At 35.4% G+C, this 19,534-nt stretch overlaps 1 pseudogene; it reads right to left on the bottom strand.

Moving 5' to 3' along the window:
* Positions 1 to 6,078: 6,078 nt before the first annotated feature.
* LOC149547308 (G-type lectin S-receptor-like serine/threonine-protein kinase SD2-5) lies at positions 6,079 to 19,534 on the bottom strand (annotated as a pseudogene).

Below are 19,534 nucleotides of genomic sequence, written 5' to 3'. Positions count from 1 at the left end.
CTTATAAATAACATTAGAAATTTTGAGACTAATTATTATAAGCAACAACTAAAATGAAGAAAATTCTTTCATACCTCAGTCAATGAATGTGAGCTAGCCATAGCTACGACCACTCCACGATCAATAGACTGTCAGAGATGAGGAGGGGTGTCTCACATCATGAGATGCATGTCATACAATACATGTTACATGTAACATGAAAAAAATATAATCAAATGAATTAAATTAACATGAAACAATTGTACTTGTCCGAAGCTCGTATAATGCCTATGCTCCGAGTCCGTAGTAAAGGTTGAGGGTCCTGTAGAGAACTGATGCACACACATAAATTTTTTTGTCAATCCTTAATATTATTACTTAATAAATATATGTATTAATTAAAATGATTAAATTGATACATACCTCTGGACTCGTGGAGGGGACAAAAAATGGACCCAAAGGATCGCTGCTAGGCTCGACAACACTCTGACCCTAAATTTTGAACAATGTCAATAGATGCTAATTAATTAATCATTCACTATACATATGAAATGTGATCAAATTAGTAAATTATAATTGTAATTTACCTGTGTGTTAATGCCAAATGTGTCATTCAAGAACTGATCAGTGACAAGCCCATTATTTGCACCATCTCTAGCATGAGTGCCAAATGTGCATAGGGATCTGCATGAAGTGCACATGTGACCACGATACATAGATGGCTCCCTCTCAACTAATGGGCATGTGGAATGGATGAGGTTCTTTGTCAAAGAATTAATGGTCCCTAGAGCATTGACCTCTACATGTTCCTTCACAAGTGAAGGAATAGTCACATGCTCATGTTGTGGCTTGACCACAGGTGCCCTAACTACATTAGGGTCACGACGTGCTCCCGACCTCTCAAATGATGACCCCTCACCTCTACCCTAGGAGTCTAATATATCAAAATAATTAGGGATCTCCCCAAGGACAAACTCATAATATAATTTCTTCAAAAAATACATGGGGACCTCATGATTGTTGCAAGGAGGGGCATCAAAACCCATCCACCATCTATCTCAAAAATTATTTCTAATAGCATCATGTATGCACGAATGGACGGGGAACCATTTAGTACCCTCTCTAACAGTATTTTGCTTACCGGGTTTTCTAAATAATGCACATTTTCTACCTTTTGGTATTTCCTTTTTTTTAAACATCTTCATATGACAATTTATTTGCATAAAATCTTTTTTGTTCATCCCTCTTAACCCACCAAATATCTAACTGACCACTAACTGAGGCTATCTGGGTCTTAATAGATTCGAGGGATGATGCCAATTGAGCCCTCATTGGATTGGTTTGTCCAGATTCTTTTAACCGAGCAATGAGTCCTTCTAATTCAGTTTTTCCTCTCTCTATTTCATTTATTATATTTTCTTGTGTGCCTAGGGAGGTCTTGCAATTTTTTTGGGTTGTGAAATTTGTTGTTCTTCTTGGGGAGGGTTTTGGTTTTGAGGGTTTTGAGGTTCTTGTGGATTTTCCAGTTGATTATGGACATTTCCTAATAAAAAATCAATTGAAATCCAAATAAATAAACAAATTTAAATAAAATTTGTAAAAACCCTACAAAACAATATAAAAAACCTACAAAACAATATGAAAAACATATCAAACAATGCAAAATGAAGTTAAGATCACATATGACATGAGCATGGGCATGCTTGTAATCTCAAATTTTGCTGGTGAGGAGGCATATTGGCAACTAGGATGGCAAAAACCTTTGTTTCTTGAACTCGTGTATGTGCTATTGGTGTAGGAATGCAAAAAAATAGAGATGAAAATGATGGGCTGTGAGTATGTAGCCCATCTATAAAAATTTAATTTTTTAAAAGCATGTATGCACTATAACACGTACATGCTATAAAAAATAGAAAAAGAAAAAAGAGTTGTCACCTTTTTGGCACCACAACTTAGTGCATATAACCATGAGGTTCTCTACCTCACCCATTTTCTATAATATATTATCTTTATTATATGAGAAGACAAATGCTAAAATTTTGTTTATCACATTACATGATCTTATTAGAAATTACATTAATGAAATCAGTAGTGTATAAGAGTCCACATCATTAACTTGGAAATGTAATATGAAAGTCGAGATTTATCAAAATACATAAGGACATGATGCATAAAATTCAAAAGGTGCAATATTTTGTTCCATTAAAGCTCCAATTAGAACTTTCTAGTCCTATTTCTTTTATTCTTTTTAAAAAACTATTGTGAATTTTGGCTATAATATGAAAAAAAAAATCCCTCCCACATTAACATATTCTAAACTCAAATTTAGTGAGTGTTGAATTTCAAAGGATACTTGACCTAGCTTGAGTCCAAGGTTGTGCATGAGCATTTCTATTTGAAAATGTCAATTTGAAGGTCAAACCTCAATATTAACAATGTAATACCATTAATTATTAGTTTTTTTGTGTTTGAAAACCTTATTTTCCTTCTTATACTTTCAAAAAAATTATTTCATATCAATGGTTGGAAATCATTAAATGCACTTCATAGACCTGCAAGCATACATAATATTTTATATACACAATTATTACCTTGATTCTTTACATGTTTAGTAGTAAATTAGAATTGAAATTAATCTTTTCATATTGCACTACTCACAAAACATAATTGCAATTTTTTATTATCAATATATCACTCTATAAATTATGATACATAGCTATAGATATATTTTCTGAAATGATTTTCCTGTAATGAAAGTGAACATAAATAAGTTACACTAACTTATTCCCTAAATGATAAATACCTAGCAAAAGGATATAAATCCTAATATAATTATATAAAAGAGACATATATTTGCAAGATACTATTCATAAACATTAAAATAGGTTTCTTCTTTCAACAATTAATAGGACTACAGAGGGGCCCATATTATCCATTTTTTAAGCAATAATATTATTTTGTAATTTGCATTATTTAAAAAAAAAAATCATTTGCATTTCTTAGCTAAACTTATACTTTTTGTAGTGCTTAAGATAAGCTATACCAGAATATTTGTACGTATGTTTTGTCTAATTATCTAAGAAGTGTCATTGTTATGCTTTCCTTTGATCTTCTATGTTCCTTTTTCTTTTAATAATAGAAGTATTCTACCAATGAAAAAATAATCAAAGACATCATAATAGGTTTTGAAAGGGAAAAAAATATTTCATAAGAAAATAGTTGAGAAAAACAAAACCGTAGGAAAGCATAAAAAACATAAGGAAAAAATAGTAGACATCAAAACAACTTAATATTTTAACCAAAATTTAATACTTTTAATTAGATAATAATTTATGTGCTTAACCTTAATTACAATAATATAAATTTAGGCTTAAACCTTTTTCTATTTACGACATATTATGGTCAAAATGGGAACAGAATCGAGAGCACCTCAAAATCATTCTTCTTCTTATTTGATTTAACAATGGTTGTTGAAGTTTTACATGGGCCATTTGGCAAACCTTGTATTAGATGTACCTATTAGTTTAGATTTCTCTTACCAATTATACCTATTAATTATGGATAACCACCACCAGAATATTTATTTCTTTGTGAATTTCTAAGGTTCTAATTCATTGTTCATGTCCCGCTTTTTAATTGATAACACCGTTAGCTATCTCTTATGTAGTGAGAAAGGAATTTTATCTGCAATCTACACATTACAATTTTGGATACACATGTCCTTTAGGGAATTATTTCCTAATATTATCTAGATCAAAATTGAATAATAACCATGTATGGTTTTCTTAACATTAGTTCCCATATTGGCAATGTCATAAAATGATGATCCCTTTTCCATATTAGTATCATTCCCAATAATAAACATGTATGGTTTTCTTAACATTAGTTCCCATATTGACAATGTTTAGTATCATTCCCCAAAGTGATTTTAATATCTTAGATGAAAACATAAAATTTTAGGCACCTATTGTTGATAATTAGGTCAAACTATGCCATTTGTATGCATGTATATAAATCCTTGAGGCTAGTTGGATTTCTCCATTTTTTTATGAATTATATTGTTGACCTTAGTGAACAGGTCAAATAGAACATTAAGAAGACATGGATCCTATGGCATTGTTGTGATTGTAGGTTTGGTTTGTTGGGGACACTATCTTATCTTGTGATTTAAAATGTGTAGCACAAGATAGCATACATCCTCTTTTACTAAGCTACTTGTGTTCTTTTATGATAAGGGCATTGAAACCCATGGTTCAAGGGTCAGGATTCACCAAGCCATTTTTTTTTCATTCATATTGGCATTATGTGAATTTCTTTGTAAAAGGTTAGAACTAGAGAACCATGTATACTTCTACAAATGAAAACAAATTCATGAAAAAGGAGATTTCATATACAACGTGAAATGGTATCTAGCTTTGTCATGTCCTTAAAATAATATTTTACAAAAAACATAATAGAATTATGCAAAACCCTATTAGACCTCTCCACCAAGCACTTTGAATTGTAATGGAAATGTTATTTTAATATAAGAAAATCATAACAACCAATTTGAGGAAATAAGAAAAATATAAAATAAATTGAATAGATAAAAAATTAGAATTGATAACTCTTCCCAAGTCATTGCTTGTGGCCATGAGACTTGCATATCTGAATGAAATACATCAAGATAGGAAAACATCACTCTCCTGTGGCTACCATCTTGCCTAGTATTATTGTTGGTAATGAGATGAGAGTGGAAGAGAAAAGCTTTCTAAACAATACATTTATTAGAGTTATCAGATTTCCACAATTCATCAGTGTTGTAATTTGTTTTCTGGATTTGATTGTGTGAACAAACTTAGATCACATTCTATGATCCATCATTAGGATGCATGCAAAATAAGAGAAGGAGTAAGGATGCATGCATGCATCTTGATGATGGATCACAGAATGTGATCTGAAATGTTAGTTCACACAATCAAATCTAGAAAACAATTTACAATACATTATCGAATATACCTAGCTTTTGGACGTAGACAGAATACAACATGTTGATGGAAATGTCTACATGCAGACAACCATGCCAAACACTTTCCACAGGACTCTCCACCAGTTGCCACCACTTCACCCATTTTCATGGTTGTTGAGATCAATTTTAAGTGGAATTTTTTTAACATAAATTTAAAAGATCATCAAGAAAAAACATCACAACTAATGAAAAATTATAAATTTAGTAAGGGGAAATTCATTTTATTACACATTAATCTTACAATCATAATATATATGAAATCTTTTACTTTTTTCACAAAAATTGAAGTATGAACTATTGAATTTTTTGAAAAAAAAACTATAATCTCCACCTATAAAAAAAAGGGAATAATAATGGTTTAATGGAATAATATCAATTAGACATTACAGTTTTGTTTCTATAAAATCTTATTTATATTTAATAAATATTAAAATATATAATAAAACATGTGAACGAAATCTAATTTAACTTTAATTGAATACAATTGAGAAGAATTATTGTATCACGCATAAAAACTATTTACTGGTGTTCATTTTCCCCAACATTTGAAAAGCTTTGATGAACTGCCTAGAATGATTAATAATTCAGATATATAGTTTTATATAAATAGAAGTACTAAATTCTGCACAGAACGTTTCAATGAATAAAAGCAATGAGATTTACATGACTCCACATGTACTTACAAATTGCCCTCTGCGTTGAAACAGTCGTTGTCGCCTTTGACGATGTAGAAACCCTCAAATGGGGAAGACATTCACTACCCATCAATGGCAGCCTAGAAAGACCAATCCTCAGTACTCATGTCCTCCTACTTTGATGGCTTCAACCGAATCAGCAGGTCCTCAAAATTTCAGCTGGTCCATTATTATCTGACTTTAGATCCTCTTTTCTAGTCTTGTTTTTTCAGGGGAAAGTTAACCCCAACGTCGAAATTTGGAAAAAAATATTATTCACATTTTTTTTATGAATTTTAATACATTGTAGGTAAAATCAGAATATCTGGAACTCATGTGAATGGATTTGTTACATCTTCTTTGTTGGCTATTTCCTCTACTTTTGATAGGGTTTGACTAGAAAATAAGAACAAGGGATCATCTTCTAGACAATACAGAAGACAAGGCGGTGTAGGACACCGCCGAAAGAACAGGTTTTATCATGGATGGAAACGGATTCTCTAAGGGACCCGACGAAGTAGGGGGCAACTCTATCGTCCCCTCTAATGTCTTCACTACAATTGACATGGTTGGTCTCCTCGTCAAATCATCCTATATACAAAGAATCCCCACTCTCAACGTTTTCACCTCCTTTGTCTGCATTGTTGAGAAACATGTGTCTCAACCTTGCAATCCTTTCTTGGAAATTCCAGAATTTGTTTGTGGAAGTTTTCCACTTGTATGCATTGGAAAATGGTTAGTGAGTTGTTAAAATGAGTCTTGTCCATAGTAGAATATAGGTAGGTCATTTTTAGAGCCTTGATGACTCATTTTGTGACTTTTATGGGGGTCTAGACTAAGAGACAACATTATGGACGGGATTACTATTTTAACCTGGTTGTTTTTCCATATTGGAAATGTAAATGTCAAAAAGGGTAACATGTGGCATGATAGTTTTGCCCATGGTTTTGTAAAACCATAAGTGGTTTCCAAGTTGTAGAATCACTATAAAAGGAGGGCTTGAGGAGGTGTTTGTGTAATTGAGTTTAGTTTGCAAGACTGGTGCTAGAAGGAGTCTCTTCAAGTTCGAGTTGTGGTGATGCACTCCTGTAAGAACTTGCATTGCAAGTGTATTGTAATCATCTTGGTTTGATAATACATTGTGTGAGTTTTGGAGGGTGGGTTTTTTCTCCCGGAAGGGTTTCCCCACGGTAATCACTGTGTTGTATGTTATTTGTTATTTTGATTATGTTATTATGCATTTCTTGAGATCTTTGCAATAGTTACTTTGATTTGCATCATCGTCCTCTCAAAGATTAGCGTAGGAAGTGATTTCGTGCACCTTTGCTTCCTTACAAGTGGTATCAGAGCCTGGCTAGTTTTGGTTCTATTTCTTGGGTACAGGGTTTTTTGAGCTAATCAAGGTTTGAGTGGGAGCTTGTGCAGAGCATTTCATTTCTGTGCTGCAGTATTCAAAAGATGGCAAGCATGTCAGGGAGAATTGATGTTGAAAATTTTTCTGGCACAAACTTTGAGATGTGGAAGCTGAAGATGGAAGATCTATTGATTGATCGAGATCTATGGAATGCAATTGATGAGAACAAGCTGAGGCCCACAGATTTGACTTTAGCTGCACAATATGATGTGACTGATAGAAAAGCTAAAGGTCTCATCAGATTGTGTCTTGCAGACTCGATTCTGATTAATGTCCATGAAGAACCTACTGCAAAGAAGCTTTTGGAAAAAGCTTAGTGAGATTTATCAAGCAAAATCACTTGTGAATAAGATTTTCTTGAGGAAGAACTTGTATTCCTTGAGAATGGAAGAAGGTGGACAAATTTCTGAGCATCTGGAAAGGTTTAATATGTTGGTGACTCAGTTGACCTCAATAGGGTTGCCAATGGATGAAGAAGAAAGGTGTCAAATCTTGTTATGTTTGTTGCCAAACTCATGGGATAGTCTTGTGATGGCTATAGGGAGCACTTCAGTTGTCTTGAAGATGGAGGACGTTGTTGGTTCTCTACTTTTTGAGGAGATGAGAAGGAAGGTCTCTTTGAATGCCAAAGAGGCTTTGAGTGTTTGCAGAAGACCAAAAGAAAGAGGCAAGAATGAAAAGCAGCATGGCCATTCTAAGTCCAAAAATAAGGGGAGATCGAAATCCCCTAGTAAGTCCAAGGCAATCTGTTGGAATTGCGGCAAACCTGGACACTTCCGAAAGGACTGCAAAGAGGAGAAGAAAAAGAAGAAGAAGAAGAAGCAAGGTTCTAATTCTGAGTCCGAGAAGGAAGATGGAGATGCTTTCATTGCAGCTTTGGCCACTCATGCAGGTGAAAATGCATGGTTAATAGATTTAGGTGCATCTTTCCACATGATTCCTAATAGGAACTGGTTTAGTAAGTATGAAAATTTTGATGGTGGTAAGGTATATTTGGGTGATAATTCAGTACTTGATATTGTTGGTCATGGAAGTATTCGTGTGAAATTTTCTGATGGTAGAATTAGAAGATTTGATGGTGTCTTACATATCCCTGGACTAGCAAGGAATTTGTTATCTACTAGTAAGCTAATAGATGCGGGTGTGCATGTACAGTTTTCTGAAACAGGTGTAAAAATGGTGAGAGGCGCTATGGTAATAGCAAGAGGAAGTAGATTGGGTACATTGTACCAACTTGATGCATGCACAGTCGAGTGCAATAGTACTTCTGATAAGATTGTGAAAAAGACTACTCAGTTGGAGAAGGAGAGAGTTTCTCTTTCAATAGATGGTCATGGTTTTTGGGTACCCAAGGGTGCTCTGTCTACCGAATCAAAGTTTCCTGCAGAGAAGACTATGTTATGGCACCAGAGACTTGGCCACATAGGTGAGAAGGGCCTACGGACCTTGAAAAATAAGAACCTTGTTGATGGGTCGAATGACTGCAATCTTGAGTTTGATTTTTGTGAGCATTGTATCTATGGTAAACAAAACTGCATTCTGTTTTACTCGAGTTCTCATAAGTCTTCATGTATTTTGGATCTAATTCATTCAGATGTATTTGGTCCAGTTGATGTTCCTTCTATTGGTAGATCAGTTTATTATGTTTCTTTCATTGATGATTTTAGTAGAAGAACATGGGTTTATTTCCTTAGGAGTAAAGCTGAAGTTTTCAGTCATTTCAAAGAATTTAAAGCAATGGTTGAATTGTAGACTGGAAAGAAAATAAAATGCTTGAGAACTGATAACGGTGGTGAATTTTGCTCCAATATTTTTGACACATTTTTTAAAGATTGTGGTATTAAAATAGAGAAGACATCTCCATATTCTCCATAGCAAAATGGAGTTGCAGAAAGAATGAACAGGACCTTGATGGAGAAGGCTAGGAGTATGCTGAGTGGTGCTAGACTAGAACAAAAGTTCTGGGCTGAACCTATAGCCACTGCCTGCTACTTGATAAACATGTCTCCTCCATCAGCTCTTGTTGATAAGATGCCAATGGAAGCGTGGTCGGGCCACAAGCCTTCACTTAGACATCTAAGAGTGTTTGGTTGTGAGGCATATGCTCATGTGCCAAAGGAGAAGCGAACAAAATTGGACAACAAAGCTGTCAAATGTATCTTTATCGGATATAGTTATGGTGTGATGTAGTGCCTACCCTCGTTCACATCTTTTCTGGACACATTGTTGTTGTTATTATCAGACTACGATGGACTAGTTTTATGTTGATGGATTAGTGGTATTGTTTTGACACTATCAGACATTATGTTATGGATTTAGTGGTTATGTGATGAAATTATTTAGACTTTACATTTCATGCATACATGATGATCATTATATTGTTTTCAGCCATGGTTGATGATTAGTTGATGGTTATTATCTCATGTGTTTTATTATGGATACTTACCCCATACTTGCATGTTTATGGTGTGTGTGTGTTTTCTTATTGTATGGTGTTTCTGATGTGGTTAAGGAAAAGAGTCGTAGTCACCTGCTTAGTCGGGATCTACACGATGCACCACTTCCTGCCATTGTCTGTTTAGCTTAGCATTATATATATTGTATGTATATGCATGGTTTCTCTGCAGGTTGCAGGTACCGGGTATCAACTTTTCTGAATTGCTAGGATGAGCGTACCCTATTATACTATCTCAATGATAAGAGAAGGGAGATAAATTCTGAAGTCCGAATCCCAAACCCTTAAGCCAATTGTCCTAGTGAGGTAGGACAAGTATCTGGATATTTTATCCACCGAATGTGTCAGATGACATGATTCAAGATTTTTAACCCTTTAGACTGATTTTGAGTGATTTGCTCTATGATGGGTTTTCATATTTCATTTTGGAGGTCTATGGTGAATTTTCTATTAATTAAGTCTTAATAAATAAATTTAATTAATAAATTAATTATTTGAGAAAATTAATATAAAATATCATGTGATTTGATATTTTGATTATAATTAATTAAATGAGAATTAATTGAAGGAAAAGAATTAAATAAAAGAAAATTAGAAATTAAAATTAATAATAATAATAAGTAATAAATAAATAATAATAATAAAAGTTATAAAAATTAAAATGGACGTTATAAATATTTAAATAGAAATTATATAAAAGTGAATTGGAGTTATAAGCTTGCATGGGAGTTAACGCACTTTTCTATTTCCCATGTGTCAACAACACGGGGATTAGTGCATCAATTAAGCACATGGTGTCTACAACCCTATGGCTCATCTTGAAGGTTGGAAAAAAACCCATGCTTAGTTGGTGACACCTTCCAACTGTTTCTAGAAGCATTCTAGATGTTTCCTAAAAGCTCTTTATATTCAGGCATTCATAGAAGCTTAGATATAGCAGTTGGAGTGCAAATTGGAGCATTGGAGGACTCGACAATGCTGAAGAAGGGAGGAGCTTGCTCTACGGGTTTCTGAGGAAGAGCGAATTAGCATCAGAATCCGAGTAGATTCTTGTGATTTTACTTATGCTATTTCTGCATCATGCATTCTCTGTCTTCTTCGTGTCTTCCATATGTCTTCTGAAGAATTTCATAATTTATTGTGCATTCTCAATATGGGAAGATTAATTTATTTGAGAATTTTTATATGCATGGATCTAAAAAGAACACGGGGCTAGGGTTGAGATTTATAGTCAAACCCATTAGATTAATTATTGGAAATTTTTGTAGATCAAAAATTTATGGGAGAATTCTGAAAAAGTTGAAGTTGTATTGTTATTTTGTCAATTTGCTTATACATATAGATATATAGATATATATATATATATATATATATATGTATGTATATATAATATATATTTGTTAAAAAAATGGATAACATACTTGTGGGCGAAAACGTTTTAATAAACATTTTAAATCAAATCGCAGATGGAAATCGCGTTAGCAATTTTAAAAATAATATAAACATTTTATAAACATTGAGTCGGGGGAGGGACGAGACCCTCACCCCCCACTGCGGTCACAGTGTACCCCGTCGTAGGTACTGCGATGGCAGTGGTACGAGTACCACTGATGTCGCAGGCCCTGCGACCACAGGGTCCTACGTACCGGCAGTCATATTATATAATGAGTGTTGTTCTTAAAAAAGTTTTCCATATTTGATTTTGGCATTAATCGAATTTGATTAATTCGATTTTGTTAAATGATAAAATAATTTATATATTCATATATGTATATATATATATATATATATATATATATATATATATATATATATATATATATATATATATATATATGTAAATACGATTATATGTTTTATAATTGTAAATTGATAATTGATTTATATCTAACGCTCATGATTAAAATTAATTGTTCTATTAAGTATATTAAATTTTGATTTGGTGGGGGACGTTTGGATTAAAATTATAATTAAAATATGGATTTGTATTCATGTATAAATGTTCCTTCAAATTCTTTCTCTAAACTTGGAAACGTAAACCGAGACTTTTGCATTTAAATTCAAATTGTAAATTTAGTAAAACCAAAACATGTGTTTGCATTGTGTATTCTTTATTGTTTTGGGTTTTGGGTTGACTAGTGTTGACCAGCTATAGGACGTCTACCAGAGGCTTGGGAGTTATGTGATTGTGATGTCATGATGATGTTTTAATCTCAATCTTTATAAACCCAGTCATGGTTATGTGATGGAATGCTCTATGTATTGTTTGTAATTACTGATTGTTATAGTTGAGATTCTTATGTATGAGACACTTGACTTAACCATTATTTTTGGTCATCGATCAGTTAACCTTGGTTATTTTATAGTTGCCATGATGGGATTGTAATGTAGATTTATTCTTGATGATGTCATGATGTGACATGTTTGACTCAACCATTTTTGGAGTCTTCGATCAGTTTGATTGAGATATATTTTGGTTATTGATAACCATTGGATATTTTGATTATCAGTGACACCTCAGTTGCCAATAGAGAGCTGTTGTGATCATGATTTTCTATGGATGTTTGCTCGTGGAGATTTGATGCTTTTATGCATATTTGATGATTTTATTATGGATTATCTTTTGTGATTTTGAGATTTATGAATCCATGAGCATTAGGGTAGGATATCTGTATGTAGTGACGGGAAGTGACTTGCAATGGGGGCCAGGGCCCTAAGAGGCTGCCAGGGTAACTCATTGTAAGTTGGATTAATAAGTGATAACATTCACACCTAATACTAACTGAATCAACCTAAAAAGATAAGAGTTTTGTTCTCGCCCATGCCTTGAGTGCTTGTACAGGCTAGGATGGGAGTAGTGAGACGCATGGTTGCGACCTTGCATTTCGTAGTATGCCTCATCAGTATGAGAGGATACTAGTGGCCACATGAAATCAGTATGGACCCGTGGAGTTTAGCTAACTGCCAGGGTAACTTGTATGTGATAATTGGATTGACACTTACCCGCTTGCATAGTAGGTTCCTATATGTCATTGTGTGCCTCCGGGATTAGATGTCGGATTTTGTGTTTGGAACCTTTGAGTTAGTATACTTTTAGGATTCCTGGACTTATGGAGATTTGTGTATGTGTTATGGATAGCCTGTTTGGGATTTGAGGTTATCTCCTCAGGATGGTGGGAGTGGACCACTTTGGTACCATGCGGTTGGGTGGTAGTGTATTTTCCACTCTTATCAGTTTGAGATTTATTGAGACATCATGGCTATTGCATCCTTCATGATGGTGGATATGTATCCTTTTCATTGATAATTAGCATATGTTAGATGATGTTATCTTATGCTTTTATTTGCATGTTAAGACTACTTTCTACATATGATGTTTTAAATATTAGGAGTAACATTCCTATTATGTTAATATCGATGATCTCTTCGGTGATTTGGAATGTTAGGCATGGAGGGATGGCTAGGATCCACAATGGTCTAATGATGCTATTAACGGTTGGGAGGAACCATGGACTTAGTTTATTATGTTTGATCTTTATGATGGATGTATATATCTTCTATGATGATGTATCATGTATATTACGTGATTATCTTTACTTTGATGTATCGTGGATTAGAATAGGATGATGTACCTTATTCTATGTATGTATTTTCTTTTGAGCTTTTCATACCCTGTGACATGTACCGTGGATGATTGAGTATTTGAAATGTAATGTATAAACATGGACTTATAATTATTATTTCATGTGGATGTTGTACTAGATGGATTCATGTATGTTAGATGTTTGTAGATGTAATCCAACGTTAAGGGATCTTTAAGAATGTAATCTATTATGTATGTTATGTTTACTTTTAGATGGGCATTACTATTGCTTCCGTTATTGTGCATAAGTTTTATGTGGTATTTACTTTCATGAAAAGAAAAAATGCTACTAAACTTAGTGAAATTCTAGGTTAATTCTTTGGATCCCTTGGCGGGGCATTACATGTGAAAGGATACAAGCTTTGGGATCCTATTGCACAAAAGGTATTTTATTCTAGAAGTGTTATTTTTAGAGAAACTAAGCCTTCTTCTATTACAGTGCAGCCAGAACAAATTAAAGAAAAGAAAGATGTGATTCAACTTCCTACTACACCTAAGAAAGTTGAATCAAGGCCCTTAGAAAGACGAGATGTTGAAGAAAGCTCTACAAATTCTGAATCATCAGAGGAAGAGTGAGAACCTAATCATGAACCTGAACCTCTTGAACCTGAACCAGATCTTGTTCGAAGATCTACTAGACAAAGGAAACCACCTGAAAGGTATGGGTATTCTCCTGATGATTGGAGGTGCATATTTGCATTGAATGCTAACATTGATGAACCGAGATCTGTAGAAGAGGCTCTTGGTATGAATGATTTAGAGTCTTGAAAAATAGCCATGGATGAAGAAATGGCAGCTTAAGAGGAATCAAACATGGGACCTTGTACCATTGCCTGAAGGACAGAAGCCTGTTAGTTGTAAATGGGTGTTCAAAAGGAAGATGGGTTCAGATGGAAGCATTGAGAAGTATAAAGCACATTTGGTTGCAAAAGGTTACTCTCAAGTTGAGGGAGTAGATTATGGTGAGATTTTTTCTCCACTAGCCAAAATGACATCCATTAGATTTTTGCTTTCTATTGCAGCAGCTTATGATCTAGAGATCGGGCAAATGGATGTGAAAATTGCCTTCCTTCATGGAGATTTGGAGGACGAAATTTACATGTCACAGCTAGAGCACTATGTGGTGAAAGGTAAAAGTCATTTGGTCTGTAAATTTAAGAAATCCTTGTATGGTTTAAAACAGAGTCCTAGGATGTGGTACCAAAAGTTTGATACATATTTGTTGAGTTTGGGATTTGTGCGATCTAAATTTGATCACTGTATATATTTCAAATCTGATGGTGATGGTTTCTTGGTTATTGCCTTGTATGTTGATGACATGTTGTTTATTGGCAAAGGAAATGGTTTGATTGTAGAGTTAAAATCTCAACTCTCAATAAAGTTTGAAATGAAAGATCTTGGTGCAGCTAGGCACATTCTAGGAATGGAGATTATATGAGATAGACGGAACATAAAACTTTGGCTAGGCCAAAGTAAGTATGTTGGTACTATTTTGAAAAGATTCAATATGCAGGATGCAAGACCATTGAGTATTGCTGTTACTATGGGAACAAAGCTTTCTAGCTCACAGTGTCCTACATCCCCATTGGAGATGGAAGAGATGAGTTAAGTACCATATCAGAGAGCTGTTGGAAGTTTGATGTATGCTATGGTTTGTACAAGACCAAACATTTCCCAAGCCGTGGGAGTACTTTCCCGTTATATGTCTAATCTAGGAAGAGCACATTGGGATGCAGTAAAAAGAGTTTCCAGATACTTGCGGGGTACCTCAGAGTACTCAATATGTTTTAATGGAATACGAAGTGAGCATTCCTTGGATATTCGAGGCTATGTGGATTCAGACTGGGCTAGTGATGTTGATAGAAGAAGATCCACCAGTGCATATGTGTTTACATTATTTGGTGGTGCAATCAGTTGGATGAGTAAGTGACAGGTTGTGGTCGCTTTGTCCACTACTGAGGTAGAGTATATGGCAGCTACTCATGCCTGCAAAGAAGCCATCTAGCTAAAGAGATTGTGTTCAGATATAGAGTTCAAACAGGGTGCAGTGATAATTTATAGTGACAGCCAAAGTGCAATTTGCCTAGCAAAGAACCCAACTTTTCATGCGAGGACCAAGCACATTGATGTACAATATCATTTTGTGAGAGATATGATCGAGGATGACAAGGTGAAGCTGGAAAAGGTAGAGACTTTGGTGAATGTTGCTGATGCATTAACTAAGCCCGTGAGCACAAAGAAATTCAGATGGTGTTTAGAGTCTATGGGCCTCTCGGCCCCTAGCAATTAAGTCCATGATATTTTAGATCCCCTAACTCTTGCAAGGTGTTTGACAAGTGGGAGAATGTTGAGAAACATGTGTCTCAACCTTGCAATCCTTTCTTGGAAAATTCCAAAATTTGTTTGTGGAAGTTTTCCACTTGTTTATGCATTGGAAAATGGTTAGTGAGTTGTTAAAACGAGTCTTGTACATAATAGAATATAGTTAGGTCATTTTTAGAGCCTTGATGACTCATTTTGTGACTTTTATGGGGGTCTAGACTAAGAGACAAAATTGTGGACTGGATTACTATTTTAACCTGGTTGTTTTTCCATATTGGAAATGTAAATGTCAAAAATGGGTAACATGTGGCATGGTAGTTTTTCCCATGGTTTTGTAAAACCATAAGTGGTTTCCAGGTTGTAGAATCACTAGAAAAGGAGAGCTTGGGGAGGTGTTTGTGTAATTGAGTTTAGTTTGCAAGACTAGTGCTAGAAGGAGTCTCTCCAAGTTCGAGTTGTGGTGATGCGCTCCTGTAAGAACATGCATTGCAAGTGTATTGTAATCATCTTGGTTTGATAATACATTGTGCGAGTTTTGGAGGGTGGGGTTTTTCTCCCGAAAGGGTTTCCCCATGGTAATCACTGTGTTGTATGTTATTTGTTATTTTGATTATTTTATTATGCATTTCTTGAGATCTTTGCAATAGTTACTTTCATTTTCATAATCATCTTTTCAAAGATTAGCGTAGGAAGCAATTTTGCGCACCTTTGCTTCCTTACATGCATCTCTTCATTTTCAAGCACTGGATCTATCATATCTGACAATCTGCCTTCTTCAGCAAGAATATGTAATACTGATAACAATGGATCATTTGAAATTTTGCGGCCTCTCTTGTTGGAATTTAATGTGGTGGTTGTATTGCCCATGGAGCCTAACGCCCACCTACCACCTGACGGATTGATGAATGTCCAAAAAATATTTAATTCTGGTAGGTGAGTTTGAAAAATGAGAGGGAAAAACATTTTAGGTCAGAAGACAAAAATGGAATGATCAGATTCATTCGACCTAATAGAGAGAAGTTGAAGAGAGGAAGAGCAGATCAGAAGTTGTAAAGAAAGAAGAAGAAAGAAGTTGATTAGGAGATCCAGTCGTCAGAGTGCAGAGAAAGAAGAAAGTTCATTTCATGCCTGTAGTTGCACGTGTTTCTTCTCTAGTCATTCTATAAGTTTGTAGTTTATTATGTGGTTTGACCCGTGAAGCAGTGATTGCTCCAGGTGCTATTGTATGCAGCCATTAGAGCTACAAGTTTAAAGTTTAAATATTGAAGTTTCATCAATTTGAATATTTAGGGTTATTTTAGGGTTTTCTGGTTGAAGCCGAATGCTCTCAAATTTTGTAATGGTTTTAATCAAATTTGAATAGAAAGCAAGCAAGCATACTTGAATCTGTTGTTCTTCCTCTATACATTGCATTTGAGAAAATTATTGTTGAATATTTTAAGTTTTGGCTCTCTGGTTTTAATAGTGAAAATATTCACGTTATAAACCTGGTCACTTGGCTTGGTCCTTGTTTGAGTTTTTATCTCAGCAATTTTTGCCGAGCTTACTCGACACCTTCTTCTACCGAGCTCCACCTTGCAGTGGTCACCGAGCTCACTCAGCATTCACACTACCGAGTTCACTCGGCATCCATAGGTGCCGAAATGCCCTTTAGGTGCTGAGCTTACTCGACTCCTTCAGGTGCTGAGCTCACTCGGCACCCTCCTACCACTCGGCTCCTTAAAGTGCCAAGCAAAACCGTCACTCGGCACCTTTACGTGTCGAGAAAATTTTAAAGTTTGTGATTTGATTTATTTTATTTCTCTCACATCTCTTTCCACACACAATTTCTACCAACATGATGTCAAAACTGAACACATCTGCCTTCATAGAAACATGCTGGTGTCTTAATAACTCAGGTGCCATATATCTCGGTGTTCCTCTAATCATTGTTATCACTTCACCTTGCTCTCCCTCGATCAACTTTTGCCAGCCCAAAATCCGCAACCTTGGCGTTCAAATTTCCATCAAGAAGAATATTTTGGGGTTTGATGTCCAAGTGTATAATTTGCTAGTTGCACTGCTCATGTAAGTAGGTCAATCCCCATGCTATATGAAGAGCTATTTTGGATCTGGTCTTCATGTCAAGAAAATTCTGATGGGTATCGAATTTTCCAAATACCCATTTGTCCAAAAACCCATTTGATAGAAACTCATAAGCAAGCAGTAGCTGTGACTTCTCTGCACAAAATCCTTTCAGTCTTACCAAATTGAGATGATGCATGTTGCCTAATGTCTCCACTTCTGCCTTGAATTCCTTTGCTCCTTGTCTTGTTCTGTCAAGCCGCTTCACTGCGATCTTTGTGCCATCAGAAAGAACCCCCTCATAAATTGAACCAAATCCCTCGCTGCCGAGCTTCACGGAGAAAGCATCTTGCAATTCCTAGAATGAGAAACACAAGGGCAACCTTGTCTAGAAGCTCAAAGGATCATCCTCTTCATCATCCTCACTGTCATGTCCTTTCTGCTTCTGCTTAGATTTTCTAGATCTCGCTATCTAGACCCACGACATGACAATCAGTACAACCATTTCACTGACAACAGAAACACTGATAATTATAATCGAGAGCTTAGATTTGTTAGGGCTGCTTCTCTAGAATTTAATATAAGCAGTGGAATTGTAAAATGTATCACTAGGAGTATTCATTTTGAGAGTGTAGAGATTGGATTCCAGAGAGCAAGACGCACTAGAACGATTGTTAGAGATATCATACCTGAAAAAAGCAGCCTTACAAGAACAATTTTTTAGGCAAAGAGCTTTACATTCATCTCTTGAGTTCAAACCTTGAACTGAGACATTTCGTTGACTATAGCTAAAATAGGAAACATGATATAGTTCCAAAAACAGATGTTTTCTTGTGCTGCTCATCATTGGTTTCCCTAGGTAGATGAGAGAATTGGCTTGAAGGCAACCCAGATTGGGTTTTGAGGCGTCGATCTGAGTAAAAGCATTGGCCTCTTTTGGACAGCTGTACTGGCCATTTGTGTAGATGCCATAGTACCCACATGCTGTTGGGTAGTCACATGTACTTAACGCACTAGTAAAGCTTGACAAATAGTCGTGAAGAGACTTTTTAGTTTTATGTTCGAAGGAATAGAATAGCATATGCCCATATGAAGCAATATTGAAATCTAGGGAATCAATGGGTATTGGAGCACTGCCTGCAATGGGATTGGATGGAAATCCTTCAGGATGGAAAATGAACGACTCATTGTCAAACTGCAAATACGCTAGGTTTTGAGCAGTTGGCAGGGTGGGATACCTAAAATACATTTGAGGAGGTGCAGGGCCTGTATACAAGGCAAAACCGTTTACAAGCAAAGTTGCATAGATAGTCCCTTGGCTTGTGTTAGTTGGGGAAATGTTTGCAACAAGCTTCTGTCCCACCTTGAATTTCTGGCTGTGGAGGATCATATCAGTGGGATGGTCGAAGGAGTCCCACATGGATACGTTGGAGCTGTTCAAGTGAACTAGTTGTCCCATTTCTTCCATCTTTATTCCTTCAAAATCTTGGGAGAAAGTATCTGTAGACCAGACCAGACTACCATCGGCATCCTTCAATTCAAGATTCCCAGTGGAGGTGAGTCCAACAGATGCGTTTTCTTTCACCAGATGCTCTCTATTTGCCGTCCACACTATTTGCAGGTCATCTAGTTTACTATTATTACCATCATAGATAACAAAGAAAACTACAAAAGAGTAGCCCGTGTGACAAGGAATGGAGTAGTAGAAGAATCTGCAACCAAACCGCAGGTTCTCGCCGCCATATGAGATACTGCTGGTGAGAAGAATTGGCCTGACTGTGAGCTCGCCTATGTATACTGATTGTGGCGTCCATGATTGTAAAGACTAGATATTATTGATCCATGTTGTTCTTCTATACCCATTTGATGAAGACAGAACAAATGGAAATACAGAGAGAAGGTACAATATAAGGAAGACACTAAAAATAAATGAAACAGAGATAGAAGAGGGGACGATAAAAGACTTGGCTATCAT

This window comes from Cupressus sempervirens, chromosome 7, assembly GCF_028749045.1.
Source record: "Cupressus sempervirens isolate cs-2001-9-10 chromosome 7, ASM2874904v1, whole genome shotgun sequence".
NCBI lineage: Eukaryota > Viridiplantae > Streptophyta > Pinopsida > Cupressales > Cupressaceae > Cupressus > Cupressus sempervirens.
Note: the sequence above shows the minus strand (reverse complement) of the source record. Positions and strands in the feature narration are given on the sequence as shown.